This window comes from Antechinus flavipes, chromosome 4 (genome assembly GCF_016432865.1).
Source record: "Antechinus flavipes isolate AdamAnt ecotype Samford, QLD, Australia chromosome 4, AdamAnt_v2, whole genome shotgun sequence".
NCBI lineage: Eukaryota > Metazoa > Chordata > Mammalia > Dasyuromorphia > Dasyuridae > Antechinus > Antechinus flavipes.
In genome coordinates this window covers 478,451,367-478,464,860 of record NC_067401.1, presented here as the reverse complement: position 1 = coordinate 478,464,860, position 13,494 = coordinate 478,451,367, and the positions used below count along the sequence as shown (strand labels likewise).

General features: G+C 35.1%; 1 protein-coding gene across 4 annotated transcripts in view; it reads left to right on the top strand.

Annotated features, from left to right (window-relative positions):
* LOC127563367 (cytochrome P450 4A6-like) overlaps positions 1–13,494 on the top strand; it is a 49,845-nt gene that overhangs the window by 12,904 nt on the left and 23,447 nt on the right. The window lies entirely within an intron of this gene.

Below are 13,494 nucleotides of genomic sequence, written 5' to 3'. Positions count from 1 at the left end.
GCTAGCAGTGAATCTCTCTTCTGAACTCCCATTGGGTTGAGCATGTGAGTCTTTTAGGGTCTTAATCACACAAAATTATATGTTCTTAGAGATCAATTAGGTTATCATTATATTATAGATAAAAAAAAAATTGAGCACCACAGAGAGGAATCTGGAAGACCAGTCCAAAGTCATATAGTTAATAAGTGGCAGAGCCAGGATCAAGACACTTGAATTTGTTTCTTAAAGATTTTCTCTCTGTCTCTGTGTCTGTCTCTGTCTGTCTCTGTCTCTGTCTCTGTCTCTCTCTCTCTCTCTCTCTGTCTCTCTCTCTCTCTGTTTTTCTTTTTCTGTTTCTCTCTGTGTCTTTTGGTCTCTTTCCCTCCCCCCTCTCTCCCCTTACCATTACTCAATAAATAACACACCTAAAAATAAACCCCTCATTATATACATACCAAGTCCCAATATGTATGTCTCTCTGAATTTTACATTGACATCTCTTGCATGAGGTGAGTGGTGAGTTTCACCTTCTTCAGTAGTTTGCATTTCACTGATGAGTGTCCTGAAGTCTTTCAAAGTTGTTTAAAAGAGATCTGTCTTTGCCACATGGAACATGTGTAACTTTGGCCAAAATCACTTAAACTTTTTGAGCCTCAGTTTCCTTCTCTGTCAAATAGAGATAATAAAATCCCTATTACCTGAGGAAAAACTCTTTATAAATCTTAGAGTACCATGAAAACGGCACTATTTGTTATTTTCTTTTTTAAAAAACAAATTTCATTTATTTTGTTTAATGCTTTCCCAATACATGTAATGCAAATTTTTAGCAATTTTCAAACTTTTGGGTTTCAAATTCTTTCCTTACCTCCCATTCCTGCTCCCTCTTCGAGAAGACAGGCACTGATTTTGATTATACATATGAGGATATGAAAAACATTTCCACTTTAGCCATGGTGCAAAAGAAAACAGAAACAAAATAAAATTAAGAAAATAAAGATAAAGTTTAAAAGTCTGCTTCAATCTACATTCAGAGCTCACCAGTTGTTTTTCTGGAGATGGATAGCAATTTTTCATCAGAGTTATTTTGGAATTGTTTGTAGCATTGTCTCAATCAGAGTAGCTAAGACTTTCACAGTTGATCATTTTTATAATTTTGTTACCATGTACAGTATTCTGCTGGTTCTGCTCACTTCACTTAGTATCAGTTCATATTATGTCTCTCTAGGTTTTTCTGATACCATTCTGCTCATCATTTCTTATAGCACAATAGTCTTCCATCACAAACATCTACCATTTCCCTTCAATTTACAATTCTTTGCTACCGCAAAAAGAGCTGCTGTAAACATTTCTGTACATATAGATCCTTTCCCTTTTCCTTTAATCTTTTGGGATACAGATTAGCAGGGATATCGCTGGGTCAAAGAACATCCACAATTTTATAGCCCTTTGGATTTAGTTAAAAATTGTTCTCTAAGATGGTTGGACTAAATCACAACTACACTAACAATGCATTAGTGCATCATTTTTTTTTTCTGTATTCAGCTCCAGCATTTGTGATTTTCTTTTCTGTTTTGTCAGGCAAATTGATAGATATGAGGGTACATCTCAGATTTGTTTTAATTTGTATTTTTCTAAGCAGTAGCTATTTAGAGCATTTTGTTTAAGTCTGTATTTATGTGAAAAGTTTTTTGTCATTTTATTCACCTAATTCCTTGGTTTTTCTTGACAGATAGACTTTCATGTATTTCGTATTGTTTATGGTTATTTTAAATGGAATTTATTTTTCTTTTGCTGGAATTTATAGAGTGTACAGAAATGCTGATGATTTGTGTCAGTTTTAAATAAATCCATATAATATATTCTGCAAGTTTCTTGAAGTTGTTAATTACTTCAATATTTCTCTAAATATACCATCATCTCATCTATGAGGAGTGCTAATTTTGTTAACTTACAGCCTCATCTTTATTTCTTAAATTTCCTTTTCTTGTCTTATTACTAAAGCTATTACTTGTAGCACAATATTGAATGATAGTAGTGTTAATGGGCATTCTTGTTTCAATCCTGATCTTATAGGAAAGACGTTAAGTTTATTTCCATTGCACACAATGCTTGCTCTTGTTTTTAGAGATACTACTTATTATTTTTAGGAAAGTTTCATTTATTCTTATGCTTTCTAATGTTTTTAGTAGGAATGGGTGTTGTACTTTGTCAAAGGTCTTTTCTTCATATTTTGTTATAATCAATTTTTGTTGTTTTTATCATTGATATGCTCAATTATGCTGATAGTTTTCCTAATGTTGAACCAGCCTTGCATTCCTAGTGTAAATCACATGCAGTCATAGTGTGTGACTTTTGAGATTTTATAGTTGTAATCTTCTAGATAGTATCTTATTTTAAAAAATTGTAATCATTAAGACAATTTTTCTCTCATTTTCCCCCTCTATTTTTGCTCTCACTGTTCTAGGTATTAAAACCACATTTATGTCCTGAAAGGAATTTGATAGGACTCTTATTTTCCAAATAGTTTATATAATGTTGTGATAAACTGTTCCCTAAATGCTTGGTATAATTCAATTGTGAATCCATCCAATGCTGGGGATTTTTTATCAGATAGTATATTTATGATTCACTCAACTGATTTTTCTAAGATAGCATTATCTAAGTACTTATTATATTTCCTCTCCTGTTAACCTGTGCAATTTTTAAAAAATAAATATTAATTGATTTCACTTCGATGGCCAATGGCATATTAAGTGGGCAAAATGACTCCTCATAATTACTTTAATTTCATTTTAATTTGTGATGCATTTATCCCTTTTCATTTTTATACTAATAATTTGTCTTTTTTCTTTTTAAAATAAAATTAGCCTATAGGTTATTGATTTTTAAAAGTTATTTATAAAATCAAATTCTAATATTATTTATTATTTCAATAAATTTTTTTTAACTTTATTTTTATTCATCTCTCCTTTGCTGTTCAGAATGTGCATTTTGGCATTTAATTGGACATTTAAAATTTGTTCTAGTTTTCTTTTAGTTGCACAGCCATTTCCTTGATCTGCTTTTTCTCTCTTTTACTGATGTGTGCATTTAGAAATATAAAATTTCCACTAATTATTATTTTGATTTCATCTCACAAATTTTGGAGTATTATCTCAATATTGTCATTTTCTTTAATGAAATTATTTATTGTTTCTATGATTTGTTCTTTGATTCACTCCTTCTTTAGAATTAAGTTATTTAATTTTCAATTAGCTTTTAATCTATGCTTTTACAGCTCTTTATTAAATGTAATTTTTTTGCATTATGATTTGAAAAGGGTGTATTTAATATTTCTGCTTTTTTATATTGTTTATGAGATTTTTATGCCCTAATACTTGGTCAATTCCATCAAAAAGAGGACCTGGAAATCCACTATGTGAGTGGACATGAAAGATATAAATCTTGTGATTACCATGTATTTAAAATCAGCCAGAGTCAGGAATTCAGGTTAAGGGAAAAATCTTCGCTCTTTATTCTCAGTAGAGGTGAAGAAGGATTGTGATAGCAATAAGGGCAGCTGCGACAGGAAACCAGCTAGCAGAGGTGAAGTTGCAGGTGAAAAGGGGATCGGAGGTGAAGGACGATCATGATAGCAATGCAAGCAGCTATGACAAGATGCCAGCCAGCAGTTTCTCTTTCTGTTTCCCTTTCCACTCCTCTGCCTCCACCCACCAAAATCATCATTTCCTATACAACACATCAGGACTTGTACAAAGAGTGGGCAGGAGCCATTCTTTCTCCAAGCATATATATTAATAGAGTATAGTCCAAGTACTATTTAGCCTCATGTGCTTGGGACCTCAGTGCATCAACTCAAGCCTCAGCCCATTAAAAAATCTTCCTTGGATGCTTTCTCACTTGCTCTTGAAGTTCCTTGAAGAGCTGATATAAATTAGAAGCTACAAATTTTATTTGGGCTGTGACAATTCTTTGTACCATCACTACTGAAGAGGCCAAATCAAATATTATATTTATATCTCCTGGTTAATAAGAAAGAACTAGAATGATTGCATACAATTAATTCTGCTAAATGGACTGAAAAGTTCTGACTACTCTATAGTTAAGTCATGAGAGTATACAGTGCAAATATTATGTTTGGATGCATCTGTAAAGATAATTAGTCCTTTAAGAGGAATCTTAGAAACCTTTTCTTCAAGAATCCATTGCCAATTATGTAATAGTTGGGTTATCTTTAATGGAGAACCATGTGTAAAATTTGAAGCTGTGGCCAATAAAATTTTCCATTCTGGAATGGTTTCACAGAACACATTAATTTGTGCATTGATATAAAAGGTGTAAATCTTTTCAGGTCTTATCCCAGATAGTTGTACTGCTCGCTTAATGGCCTTTAATAAAATTCTAGCCACAAGCACTGGGTAAGGAGTAAGGCTTTGTTCTGGTTCTGGGACCAGTTCTGGGAGGTTCACCCACTCTATCACATTGTCTCCTTGATGAAGAACTGCTGTGGGTGCCTCTTGTGTAGCAAAAACTGATATTCCCAAGGGTTTTTGAGTGACTCTTTCAACCAAATTGGATAAAGGCAGTTCAACTTCTCTCAAAGTCTCTTGAGCTGCTTTTGTAAACTGGAATAGTGAGTTTAAAGCACTGTCTCCCCTTAATATGTTATATAATGGTCGTAATTGATAGGTACTTAAGCCTAATACTGGATTCATCCACTGGATATCTCCTATCAACTTCTGAAAGTCATTTGAGGTGTTTAGCTTCTCTGTTCTTAAGGAAAGTTTTTGTACTGTAAGCATCTTAGAATATACTTCATATCCTAAATATTGAAAAGGAACATGTCTTTGAATTTTTCTGGAGCTATATGCTATTTGTAGTTCCTTTGTGTTTCTAAGGTCTTTTGTAGACATGCTTCTAACATTTGCTCCTCAGGTGCATACCCCAACATATCATCCATGTAATGTAACAACATAACTTTTGGAAATGCTTTTCTTACTAGAGTAAGAGCAGCAGCAAGATACATTTGGCACATAGTAGGGCTATTTTTCATTCCCTGTGGCAAAACTGTCCATTCATATCTTTTATAAGGCTCAGCTAAGTTAATGCTGGGTACTGAAAAGGCAAATCATAGCGTCTTTATCTAGAGGTATAGAATAGAAACAATTCTTGATTTCTATAATCCAAAGAGCCCATTCTCTAAGCAACTGATGTAGATGGAAGTCCAGACTGAAAAGTTCCCATAGTTTCCATCTGTTCATTTACTTTTCTTAAATCAGTCAACATCCTCTATTTTCCAGATTTCTTTCTTACCACAAATACAGGGGAATTCCAAGGACTTAGAGAAGTTTATAAGTGTCCTTGGTCCTTAGGGAGAGAAATGAAGGAGGCAGGCAAGCTGCATGGCAGCTTGCCAAAGATGATTCCTGGACTCTGGAGTCCAGAGCCTTAATTTTCTCTCTTTCTCATCCTGGGGTAGAGTGACACTTACTTCTCTCCCTCTGCCCTCCAATCCTTGCCTATGATTACCTCATCACCACACATTTAGCAAGCACCAATCGTGAGGAGAACCAACACTTACCATATCATCTAAATATATGTATATAGAACCATTATTTCACATCAAATAAGTAATTAGCCTTAAGTGCTCTGCTGTCTAATTCAAGTACACCTTTTCAGAGTTTCAGCCTTCTACAAATTGAGTTAAATTAAACTTTTTTTAATTTAAATTTTCAGTTTCAAATTCTTTTCTTCCCATTGGGAAGGGAAGAAATATGATATTTGCAGAGGGCTAGTATTGATATGTCCATGTATAGGAATTGTCTAGTTCAGCTATTATTTGAGACCTGCTCTCTGTAAAGGGTACTCACACTTCAAAGCATTGGTTCACCCTCTTCCCTGACAGTGACGAAAGACATGCTTGAGATAAATTTAAGGTATCTTGATGGACAATGCATCTAATTGGAACAAGGCATCACAAAGTATACAATTTATGACTTTGTTAGATAAGTAGTTTACTACTGCTTATTGCTCCAATTTGTGACTGTTAGATAAGCAGATTATTACTACTAGTTACTATTTAATATTAATGTCAAGCTAAAATGTTGGAAATGATACTGGAAAATACACTATATAGAATGAAAAAAAATGGTATTCTTGCATATTAGTTTAGAGAGTATATAAACCCTGGCTCTCAGATTAGTAAACAGAGTTGCCTGAATGGTTTCTGTCTAGCTCGTGTATTTTCCTTTTCATTTTCACACTCATCTTATTCATTAGAGCTGGTCTTCCACAGATACCTTTATGTATATCAAGAAAATTAGGTTTTCAATATGGATAGAAATGCACCAAGTTGGACGTGGGATGCATTCCAGTCTTAGGGAATAATGTGAGCAAAAGTGATGAGAAAGGAAAGTGAGCTTGGCTCTAGCTGTTGAGAGGTCTGAATGTCAGATGAAGTTCTATCTTTATAGGCAATAGAATTTTGATCAGAAAACTGATCTGATCCTATCTTTGTATATAGAATGAAATTCTGGCAGCTGGTGCTAGCTGGGTTGAGAAGAGAGGCAAGAATACTCTCAGGAGGCTAGGGCAGGCAAGTACTAGCAAGAGGGCATCCTACAGTGGTGGCTGCAGCAGCAGAGAGAAGGGGATGGAGGATGGACATCAAGGGTATGTAAGAGAAGAACTGATCTTCATACTTTCCCAGATCTTTTCTTAGCCTAAATTCTTCCATATTTAATTGGCAGCTTTAGGATCCCAAAACTCTGAGATGACAAAGCTAATCAGGACAGCTCCAGAAGGCTGATATCTCACTGGCTTGTTATGTCTCCAACTAGAAGTCACACATTTACTCACTCAATAATTATTTATTAATCATCTTCTCTATGCGAGGCCCTGTGTTTGGCTGTACATATATGAAATCAAAAATAAAACTCTTATTCCTCAGTGAGTTTCTACTCTAACAGAAGAATCAGCATCTTTATTTATGTCTATCTATATATGAGAAACTGAGGGGTGGAGAAGGGAAAAGGGAAGTCAGGAAGACAATCATATAGAAAATCATGCTTGCCCTGAGTCTGGAAGGAACACATAGATCTTTTTGTTTTTAAAAGTCAAGTAGTATTTTATTTTTCCAGGTAAATGCAAAGATGATTCTAAGTGAAATGAGCAGAAATAAAGATCATTGTACACAGCAACAGCAAGATTATATCAATTCAAATTCTGATGGATGTGGCTCTTTTCAACAATGAGGTGATTCAGGCCTGTTCCAATGGTCTTGTGATGAAGAGAGTCATCTGAAGCCAGATAGGGGGTATGGGGACTGAGTATGGATCACAACACAGTATTTTCATCCTTTTTTTCTGAAGCAATTGAGGTTAAGTGACTTTCCCAGGGTCACACAGTCAAGAAGTGTTAAGTATCTTAGGCCAGATTTGAATTTAGGTCCTCCTGACTTCAGGGCTGGTGCTCTATCCATTATACCAACTAGTTGTATTATTTTCATCCTTTTTGTTGTTGTTTGCTTGCATTTTGTTTTCTTTCTCTTTTTTCCTTTTTGATCTGATTTTTCTTGTGCAGCATTATAATTGTGGAAATATGTATTGAAAAATTGCACATGTTTAATATATTGGATTACTTGCTACCTGGGGGAGGGGGGGAGGGAAGGGAGGGAGAAAAAAAATTTGTAATACAAGGTTTTCTGCAATAGTGAATGTAAAAATTTATCTATGCATATGTTCTGAAAAATAAAAAGCTTTAATAAAAAATATAAACATAAATGAGTAGAATTGTCAACTGAAAAAAAGGAAAAACCAACAAGATAGAGGAGAAATAGCCCTAGTTTTCCTTCCAAAAAGAAAGGAGTAAACCAATAAATATTTATCTAATTCTCGTTTAATATTTACACATTGAGATTATATGTTGAAGATAGAGGAGAAGGCACACACGACTTTCTAAGCTCCTCTCATGCCCTCATGACCAATTATTAAATTCAGCCTCAAAAATAGTGCTTGACTAGTAAAACCCACAAAGTTAGAAGCACAACAACTTACCAGCCGAAGATAATCTGGAAGATCACCAGGAAAGGTTTGTCCTGAGGGGCCAGGAACAGACCAGCAGCAGGCAGGGAGAGACTAGCTTCTGGAGCAGACCAGGGGCAGGGGTGACCTCTGGGGCTAAAAAAAATTATAGAGACGACTCTGCCATAGACTGACTGCTCTGCCTTGACTACAAAGCAGTAAACCAGCAGAGAGTACTCTAAAAAATGCCAGAACCTAACAAGATCTGGCTATACCCATCCAAAACTGGAAGCGAGGGACTCAGCGCAGACTGTAACACAACTCTACAGCCACATTCCACAGTATGGGGTTTTTCCTTGGGGCAGTTACAAATCTGCACAGCAGGTGGGCACAGCCCAGGGTAGCCTCTAATCTGCACAGTGGGGAGTCTTGGCTTATGGCAATAGAACTTCTGCAGCAAGACTGTGCTTCGCGGGGCAGAGACAATTCCAGTCCCTGCGGGCCAGCTGCTAATATCCACAGCCTCACAGCCCCACAGCCCCATGGTGGGCTTTGGCCTGGAGTAGTGACACTTTCACTGCTCAACCTCTAACCTCAGGGCAGTCGCTAATTTGCACAGTGGGGTTCTTCACTGGGCACTTCTGAAGCTCAGCCCATGCTAACCAGGTCTGAATCACTTCTGGTAGGGAGGGGAGGAACTTTTTCCCAGAGCACTCCCATACCTCACTGCTCTTTGCAGCCCATTTATACCTAGTCCTGCTTTGCGCAGGAAACCTTCCTTACCCTGAAGGCAGACCCTTTAAAAAATGAGTAAAAAAATCAAAAGGATTATCAATAGCTTCTATACAGAAAGAGAACAGGTTTACATCTTGAGGAGACTAATAGCACACAGCCTCCAGACAATACCCCAAAGAGGAATGTTACCTGACCCCCATCACATAACACTCTCCTAGAAGAGACCATTAAAAATCTTAAAAGAGAGCTAGAAGAAAAATGGGGAAAGGAAAGAGAAGCTATTCAAGAAAGTAATAACTTCCTAAAATGTGAATTGGAAAAGGTAAAGAATTCCCAGGAAGTGCAGGGAAACAGAATTTATGAATTGGAAAAGGTAAAAAAAATCCCAGGAAAGAAGGATTTGTGAATTGGAAAAGATAAAGAATTCTCAAGAAAATAGGATTTGTGAATTGGAAAAGAAAATAATTCACTAAAAAAAAATTAGTGAAATGGAAAAAAATTCCATAGAGCAAAACAACTCATTTAAAAACTCAATTGGACATATACAAAAAGAAGTTAAAAAAGAAGCTAATAAAAAAATAACTCATTAAAAATCAGAACTGAACAAATAGAAATCAATGATTCACTGAGACACCAAGAATCAGTCAAGCAAAACCAAAAAAAAAAAATGAAAAATTAGGAAAAAAGGTGAAATATCTACTTGGAAAAATGACAGATCTGGAAAATAGAGAGAGGAAGTAAATTGCTAAAATAGTCCCATTTCAGAAAAGGAAATGGAACAAGCTATTAATCAACTCCCTAAGAAAAAATCCTCAGGACCAGATTGATATACATGTGAATTCTACCAAACATTTAAAGGACAATTAGCCCCAATACTACATAAACTATTTGATAAAATAGGGAATGAAGGAGGTCTACCAAATTCCTTTTATGACACAGACATGGTACTGATACCTAAACCAGGTAGGTTGAAAACAGAGAAAGAAAATTATAGACCAATCTCCCTAATGAATATTGATGCTAAAATCTTAAATAAGATATTATCAAAAAGACTACAGAAAATCATCCCCAGGATAATACACCATGATCAAGTAGGATTTTTACCAGGAATGCAGGCCTCGTTCAATATTAGGACAACTATCAGTATAATTGGCCATATTAATAACCAAACTAACAAAAACCATATGATCATCTCAGTAGATGCAGAAAAAGCATTTGATAAAATCCAACATTCATTCCTATTAAAAACACTTGAGAATATAGGAATAAATGGATTTTTCCTTAAAATAATTAGTAGTATCTATTTAAAATCATCAGTAAGCATCATATGTAATGGGGATAAATTGCAACTATTCCCAACAAGATCAGGAGTGAAACAAGGTTGCCCACTATCACCGTTACTATTCAATATTGTATTAGAAATGCTAGCTTTGGCAAAAAGAGTTGAGAAAGAAATGAAAGGAATTAGAGTAGGTAATGAGGAAACCAAATTATCACTCTTTGCTGATGATATGATGGTATACTTAGAGAACCCCAGAGAGTCTACTAAAAAACTATTAGAAATAATCCACACCTTTACCAAAGTTGCAGGATACAAAATAAACCCACATAAATCATCGGCATTCTTATATATCACAAACAAAATCCAACATTTGTAGCTACAAAGAGAAATTCCATTTAAAGTAACTACTGATAGTATAAAATATTTAGGAATCTATCTGCCAAGAGAAAATCAGAAACTTTATGAGCAAAACTACAAAACACTCTCCACATAAATGAAGTCTGATCTAACCAATTGGAAAATATTAAATGCTCTTGGATAGGGCAAGCAAATATAATAAAGATAATAATACTACCTAAAGTAATCCATTTATTTAGCACTATACCAATCAGACACCCAAAAAATTATTTTAATGACCTAGAAAAAATAACAACAAAGTTCATATGGAAAAACAAAAGATCAAGAATTTCAAGGGAATTAATGAAAAAAAAAAATCAAATGAAGGTGGCCTAGCTGTATCAGATCTAAAATTATATTATAAAGTAGCAGTTACCAAAACCATTTGGTATTGGCTAAGAAATAGACTAGTTGATCAGTGGAATAGGTTAGGTTCAAAGGACAAAACAGTCAATAACTTTAGTACTCTATTGTTTGACAAACCCAAAGACCTCAGTTTTGGGGATAAGAACTCACTGTTTGACAAAAATTGCTGGAAAAATTGGAAACTAGTAAGGCAGAAACTAGGCATTGACCCACACTTAACACCATACACCAAGATAAGGTCAAATTGGGTTCATGACCTAGGCATAAAGAATGAGATTATAAATAAATCAGAGGAACATAGGATAGTTTTCCTCTCAGACTGTGGAAGAGGAAGGAATTTATGATCAAAGTAGAACTAGAGATCATTATTGATCACAAAATAGAAAATTTTGATTATATCAAATTGAAAAGTTTTTGTACAAACAAAACTAATGCAGACAAGATTAGAAGGGAAGCAATGAACTGGGAAAACATTTTTACAGTCAAAGGTTCTGATAAAGGCCTCATTTCCAAAATAAAGAGAGAATTGACTCTAATTTATTAGAAATCAAGCCATTCTCCAATTGATCCATGGTCAAGGGATATGAACAGACAATTCTCAGATGAAGAAATTGAAACTATTTCTAGCCATATGAAAAGATGCTCGAAGTCATTATTAATCAGAGAAATGCAAATTAAGACAAATCTGAGATACCACTACACACTTGTCAAATTGGCTAGAATGACAGAGAAAGATAACGCAGAATGTTGGAGGGGATATGGGAAACCAGGGACACTGAAACATTGTTTGTTTGTTTGTTTATTTGTTTTTTGGTTCTTCTTTTTTTTATTTAAATTTTATTTTATTTAATAATAACTTTGTATTGACAGAATCCATGCCAGGGTAATTTTTTACAACATTATCCCTTGCACTCGCTTATGTTTCGTTTTTTCCCCTCCCTCCCTCCACCTCCCCACTCCCCCCAAGATGGCAAGCAGTCCTATATATGTTAAGTATGTTGCAGTATATCCTAGATATAATACATATTTGCAGAACTGAACAATTCTCCTGTTGCACAGGGAGAATTGGATTCAGAAGGTAAAAATAACTCGGGAAGAAAATCAAAAATGCAAATAGTTCACATTCGTTTCCCAATGTTCCTTCTCTGGGTGTAGCTGTTTCTGTCCATCATTTATCCATTGAAACTCAGTTAGGTCTCTTTGTCATAGAAATCCACTTCCATCAGAATACATCCTCATACAATATCGTTGTCGAAGTGTATAATGATCTCCTGGTTCTGCTCATCTCACTTAGCATCAGTCCATGTAGGTCTCTCCAAGCTTCTCTGTATTCATCCTGCTGGTCATTCCTTACAGAGCAATAATAGACACTGAAACATTGTTGATGGAATTGTAAATACATCCAGCCATTTTGGCGAGCAATTTGGAGCTATGCTCAAAAAGTTATCAAACTGTGCATACCCTTTCATCCAGCAGTGTTATTACTGGGCTTATATCACAAAGAGATCTTAAAGAAGGGAAAGGGACCTGTATGTACAAGAATGTTTGTGGCAGCCCTGTTTGTAGTGGCCAGAAATGGGAAGCTGAGTGGATGCCCATCAATTGGAGAAGGATTGAATAAATTGTGGTATATGAATATTATGGAAATGTTCTGTAAGAAATGACCAGCAGAATGCTGTAAAATGATCCAAACATATAAATAAAATTTTTAAAAAAAAGAAAAAGAAAGAAAGAAAGTAAAAAAAGAAATGACCAGCAGGATGATTTCAGAAAGGCCTGGAAAGGTTTACAGGAACTGATGCTGAGTGAAATGAGCAGGACCAGGAGATCATTATATACTTTAACAACAATACTATATGATGATCAATTCTGATGAACATGGCTATCTTCAACAATGAGATGAACCAAATCAGTGCCAATAAAACAGTAATGGACTGAATCAGCCAACACCCATCGAAAGAACTCTGGGAGATGACTATGAACCACTACATAGAATTTCCAATCCCTCTATTTTTGTCCGCCTGCATTTTTTATTTCCTTCACAGGCTAATTGTACACTATTTCAAAGTCCGATTCTTTTTGTACAGCAAAATGACTGTTTGGACATGTATAGTTATATTGTATTTAATTGATACTTTAATATATTTAACATGTATTGGTCAACCGGCCATTTGGGGGAGTGGTGGAGGGGGAGGAGGGGAAAAATTGGACAAAAGATTTGGCAATTGTCAATGCTATAAAATTATCTATGCATATAACTTGTAAATAAAAAGCTATAATTTAAAAAAAGACTATATGTCTGGCACTGTACTAAGTGCTAAAGATACAAAAAGAGACGAAAGACAGTCTCTGCCTTCAAAGAATTCCCAGTCTGATGGAGGAAGACTATGTGTAAACATGTGTATACAAATTATAGACAGGATCAATCAAAAGAATCTAAGTCTCAGTTTTCTTGTTTGTAAAACAGGGGAATAATAAGAATCTACATCCCAGAGTTCTGAGAATCAATTGAGATTATGCTAGTTATTATTATTGTTATTATATTACTCAATATATTAATTTATCAATTCAATCGACAACTTGATTGCTCAATCCTGGAGGTCCTGAATTTTGATTATGTACAAGACTCAGTACTAGGGGCTAAGCCAGAAGCAGAGGGCACAGAGAACTGGGAGGACTGGCATCTCCCCTGGTTGCTCTCACAGCGATTGAGGG